The sequence below is a fragment of the Zingiber officinale genome, chromosome 9B (assembly GCF_018446385.1).
Source record: "Zingiber officinale cultivar Zhangliang chromosome 9B, Zo_v1.1, whole genome shotgun sequence".
Lineage (NCBI taxonomy): Eukaryota > Viridiplantae > Streptophyta > Magnoliopsida > Zingiberales > Zingiberaceae > Zingiber > Zingiber officinale.
Genome location: NC_056003.1, coordinates 88,547,931 through 88,554,372, shown reverse-complemented (window position 1 = coordinate 88,554,372; position 6,442 = coordinate 88,547,931).

Sequence of the window (6,442 nt, the reverse complement as noted above, 5' to 3'; positions counted from 1 at the left end):
AAGTAAAATGACCATAATTTTTTTACTTGTTTTGAGTTTTGGGCTGTTTTTTATACCGAAATGTAGCTAACTCCAAGATCTATAACTTTTCTAGACTTCAACTCGAGAACACCACGTTAAGATCTGCTAAAATGCTCTACAAGATTTACACGGCCTTGACACACGGCCGTGTCAAATTCTATATTTTTTACATTGCATATCAAAAGTAAAATGATTATAACTTTTTGTTTGGTTGGAATTTTAGGCTGTTATTTATATTGAAATGTAGCTAACTTCAAGATCTACAACTTTGATGAGGACTTCAACTTGAGAATACATCATTAAGATATCCAAAAAGGCTCTACAAGATTTACACGGTCTTGACACACGATTGTGTGAATCCACATGACTGTGTGGAATTACTAGAGACGATGCAGACCTTGGCCATGTGGAAACCACAAGGTCGTGTGGAATTTCACAGGGGTCGTTCCTAGTGCTATAATTTCACTCATCTTTAGCTCAAGGCTCGCCCCCATTCCTTAGAGAAGGGTTCTCCTCCTTGGGAGAACCCTAAAATCCTCATTTTCACTGATCCCTCTACCTCCAAAGTAAGGATTACAAGCAAGAAGACCGACGACATATAGATAAGCATTTCTCTTTTCTCTATCTTGTGTTTTGGGTTGTAGATGCTTAATTTCTTGTCTCTTGTTTGTAAATCCTTTGTAACGGAGTAGATTCTCCAAATCTAGGATGTAGGAAGTAGTTGTAATATGATGTGATGTATGAACTATGTATTTGGATATTTTCTTATGTTATGATATGTCTATACCATAATTTATGTGTGTTGTGCCTTGTACATGTTTGATGAAATATGTGAATGATGTAAACATATAGATGTGAGAAATTTATCTCTATATTAAGGTTGCTACTAGACTGGATGATCGAGGGATCTTTAGTGTTAGAAGATACCCATTCAACCAAACATATTATGCCCTTAGTGATAAAAGATATCGATACTTACCCACTTTCTAGAGTCGAAAGATCTTAACCTAGAGATTAATCCTTGTTTTGACATTCTAATTGGAGTAGACTTTTTGGTGTGATCTTCGCGAGGTCATGTTAGACTTTGGTTAGAATCCCTATAAGAATGTAAATATGGACTTAAGGATATTAACAATGCATAGAGACATTAACTAACATCAAGGTGAAACTGAAATCCTAGGATCTATGCATCCCCAACTCCTCCTTCTCTTTGTTCACTTACACTCACATTCTTTGTAACGACCACCCTTCTTACTACTACTACTTCTCTCTAAGAGTGACCGTTACTTAACTACTAACTCTACTTAACCGGTATAATTAGGAACGAGAAATCCCTACCGAAAAATTTCGGCAGAGTCTCCCCTGTACCGGTGACCAAATCAACAATACAAACAGTGTATACTCAGCCACAGGCGGCTGGAACATATAATCACACGACCACGCAGTATAATAACTCAAATAAAAAGAAGGAACTACTCTAACAATAGCAAACAACTATATCACTCCAACAATAGGACCCAACTACAAGTGCGGAATGAACTTAATTACAATCTCAACTCATAATAACATTTAAAGAGAACTAGAACATAAACTGAAACTCTAAACAGGTAAATCCTGAACATTTGCTAGCAAACTCTGGATCTCTCCATAGTCCAGTCATCACACACCTTCATCACCACCACCTTGTCGCCTTCCTTGCTAAATCTTTTCCTTTCCTTTATCTGCAGTAGGAGGAAGTGCAGTCTATAAGCATAAAGCTTAGTGAGCGCTATCTACTCACAAAAACTCGATATGCATGTATATAAATAAAAACATGCTAAAACTGAATGCTAACATGTAAAGCTACTCATGCTCATAAATAGCAAAGGAATCATGCTAACTGAAATACTGAACATGTATAGTTAATCATGCTCATAAGAATGAAACTATAAAAGAAGCATACTAAACATGTAAAGCTACTAACATGTAAAGCTAAACATGTAAAGCTACTAAACATGTAAACTACTAAACATGTAAAACTACTAAACATGTAAAGCTAAACATGCTGAATAATCTAGTAGCAAGGAAACAATTGAAACTACTACTGCATGCTTACTAAGAACAGCAAGTAAGTATAACTAACTGAAATACTAACATGTGAAGCTAGTCATGCTCATAAATAGCAGTAGAAAGTCTCAATGGCATGCTAATATAAAAGAACTAACTTGCTGAATTTTTAGAGATAGAAATGACTATCTTGCTGAAATAAAACTAAGACAGTTAACTTGCTGAAATTGAAACAAAAGAACTATCTTGCTGATTTCTGAACTTAAATTAAGTTTATTTCTTTTGTTCTAAAAGCTTATATATATATGTATATATATATACTTCAAAATAGATAATAAACTTCTTTTGGGCCCGGCATTGTACCACTTTGCGCGCATTCTTAGTAAGAATCGAGGTAGCTAATCCCGAAACTACTAAGATACTTCTAGGCCATGTGCCTAGGGGCAACTTGGAGCCCATCCCTTCTAGGCCATGTGCCTAGGGGCAACTTGGAGCCCATCCCTTGGATCTTGTGTCCGGTACATGCCATTTAAAAGTAAAATACTTTTTATCTTTAAATACTTCTTATAATAAAATGCCTTGGCATTTAATAAGCACCTTGTGTGCCAAAATCCCTAAAGTCTTGAATTCAGGATTTTACTTAAGGCCTTAGCCTTTTCCCTTTCTTTTCTTTATCTTCCTTTTACTTGTTAATACTTCTAAAAGTATTTAATAGGATTCTTATTTTTCCATTAGAATACATGGCTGTTCATGCTTGTTAAAATAGCAAATGGAAATAACTTTGAGCTTACTAATCATGCTATAAAATAGAGCTAAAGAAAGCAACTTTAAGCTTACTAATCATGCTATAAAATAGAGCAAAGAAAGCAACTTTAAGCTTACTAATCATGCTGTAAAAATAGAGCAAAGAAAAGCAACTTGAGCTTACTAATCATGCTGTAAAAATAGAGCAAAAGAAAGCAACTTTAAACTTACCAATCATGCTATAAAATAGAGCAAAAGAATGTAACTTTAAGCTTCCTAAACATGCTGTAAAATAGGGCAAAAGAATGCAACTTTGAGCTTTCTATACATGCTGTGATAAAAGCAAAGAAAGCTAATCTAATCTTACTAATCATGCTACAAAATAGAGCAAAAGAGAGCTAACTTGGACTTTCTATACATGATATGCCAAAGCACGCATCACAAAAATCTACTCAGGTTGGATTATTTCCAATTAAGCAAGGTATAAGGAAAGGTTGCTTCTACTGACAGTAAGGATGTATTCTGCACTTACTAATATAACAATGAAACTGCTCGTGTTCATAAACTAAACAAGCAACCAAATTTGAAATGCTATTAGAAACAAAACTATGTCATAAATAACTCTGCACTTTTTTTTTTTTTTAAAGAAGCTAGACTAAGTTTGCACTTGCTAATAGGCAAAACCTAATCTGGTTCTGCATTTATTTCTTTGCATAAGATCAGGCTCAACTTACTGTAAAGCTAAAACAGACATGTATAACAAACCCACAGCTTAACCCTCCTTGTACGGCAACCTTAATACCCAATTCTGTTTCATCAGATTGGCACAAACAAGAAATGTCATGAACCTGTTCTGAAATCCCTAACATCATCATCTCCTACCACCCAGAATCCGCAGCCCTCCAAGCAGATTCCTCTCTCTGTGATCCACGGCAGCAAAGCCTATCTTAACATGTTACAGAATATGTGCAAGGAAGAACCAAATCAAAGCTTGAAACTGATCAGATCATCTACATGTTCCGAAACAAGCAAGCAAGAAAAGAGGGTTAAATCCCTAACAACTAAATTCTGTACAAACACAATCCGAAAGCAAGAAAAATGAATCGAAGCTCGGAACTACTCCTACTGCAGGTGAGAAGCAACTCACCTTGGATTTCTTGGACTTACAGCCGAGATCGGCTTCTAGGGCTTGCAGAGACTTGAAATTTCTTCGATCTCTTCGTGTCTGCGTGCTCCCCTCGACGAGCCGGTCACGAATGTGTGAAGAGCTCTCGAAGAAAGGTGCTCGTCGGCCGCCGGATCGAAGCCCTAACGCCGCTGCGTTTTCGCTCGAGGAGAGGAACAGCGCCGTCGGGAGAGAAAGGTGAGGAAAAATTAGGTCTCGGGTAAAACTCAAGTTCTCCTTTTAATACCTAAACATTTCCATTATTAACTACTATATAAATATATTCGCTCTATATATGTTTAACGAAACAATTATAGCACAGCTGGTTGGCTGTTGCTTGGCTCATACTTGAAGCCGCGGGTTCGAATCCTGTCGCACCCCCTTTTTATTCCTAATTCCCTAACTTCTGCTTAAATATACTTCGTTACATATATAGTTAACGAAACACTCGCAGCCCAGTTGGTTGCGTCGTGTCCGGTTGGGTCAGTCCGACCCGAGGTCGTGGGTTCGAATCTCACCTTCAACGTTATTTTTTTAAAACTTCTTTCTTTTTGTAACCCTACTAAACGACCTCCAAAAATTACATAAAAATACTCTAAAAATTCCTAAAAATCTCTAGAATATTTTAAAAGTATTTCCAAATATTTTTATGGACTTTTAGAACTTGAAATAGGGAAAATTGGGTCGTTACATTCTTTCCCTCTCTCTTCTCTCTCTTTCCTCCTCTCTCTTCTCTACTCTCTTTCTCTCTTTGCATTCTTGACAAACCAACTTCTATTGTCAAGATATTGTCAAGATAACTCACTGTGTGAAGTCAACTAGTGCTTAATCAACAGTCCTTGTTGAATTAATATTTTTATTACTTGACGACACCCATACACACTTTGTCACGCCCCCAAAAGAGTCCTACCAGACAAAAATCCGACAGCATCTCCTCCTGCTACCACTACCCATGAGTAGCCGAGTGTGCGGCGCGGCCCGACAGCTCACTCCCCCACAAGGAAGAAGTGGTTGCCTGCATGCATGCAATGACATGATGCGTACAATGCAGCAGCCATCATATAAAGATAAGCTAAAATAAGGTATAAGGTATGCTACATAAAGCCAACATGCTCAATACAGTACATAAGTAAACAGCAAACAAAACATACAAGGTTGATATCTAGTATTTGCTAAATATCATTGATAGCAACAAGAGACTGTATGGATATAAAAATGAATATCTCCAAGTTTTTGAGTGAAAGTATCAAGCACAGGAAAAATTACTAGTGGAGTCAAGGTAAAGTAGTTCTTATCCAAAATAGCTCATGCACTAAGTTCAAAGAACTAAAGAATCAAAGTAAGAAGTACCCGCCTTTACTTGTTGATCGTATCAGAATACAATCCACGTTTTGCTGCTCGCCCTAAATCAGAACCTTGCATCAATCGATATTATTTAGTTACTCTCATATGAATCAAATAACTAAACCAATCTCTAAACCAATTAGGCTAGCCCTATTCGGAACACGACCATTGCCTAGCCCTAATATAATCAACCTTTTTATTAAGCCCACAATATTGTAGCTAGCTTGGAGAAGCCTAAATCTCATCAGATCCCAACCAAAAGCACAATGAAAAAAAAACCATTTTAAACACAACTTTAACTTCGTCCAGATCCAACCAAACCTATTACAATAAGCATGAATATGTAAACAAAGGTTCACCATCTTCAATCTATTCAAACCAACCGAAGCCATCACATAAAGCAAACCCACATTGGATTCTTGCTACCTACCTACTAAATCTGTCCAAACAAATCCCAAGCGACCACAAAGAATCAAGAAGAGCATCCAAATAAGTTTATCACCTCCAAATCCATCCAAAATATGTATCATTACAAAGGTAGAAATTCGTCACCCTCATCTAGATGAACACCAAGAATAAATGCTGAAATCTAACATCTGTACAACAACCAAAAAAAACATCATCAAATCGTAGATCAACACCAAGACCCATAACTCACCGAGACCCACTCTAAGGTAGCATTTCAACACCATCCTCTAGATGTACATCAACATATGCATGAAAAAAAATTGATAGCTATACAAGAATTGAAACACTTATCATACCTACAAGAGGAGAACTACTTGCTGGATCAATTAAGGCACGGTAGGAAGTCTCCATTGCTCGCGCGAGGAGAAGAGACCGCGCGGCTGGGGCTCAGCGGAGAAGAAACAACAGCTTGGAGAATTGTTCACCCCCAACCTAGGGTTCGGCTGACACTGGGATGAGCAACACCGGCGCAACTGGGTGTTGAGGCAGCTGTGGTGCTCGCGTGTAGGCAAGATCGCAGGCGACTGTGGCTCGAGAGGGAAGAAGAGGTCGGCGGCTCCGGTTGTGGGAACACGCGAGAGGGAGGGGGAAGAAGGAGATTGGCAGGTTGGTGTCGAGGGCAAGAGAGGAAGATAGGGGAAGGAGATGAGTTCG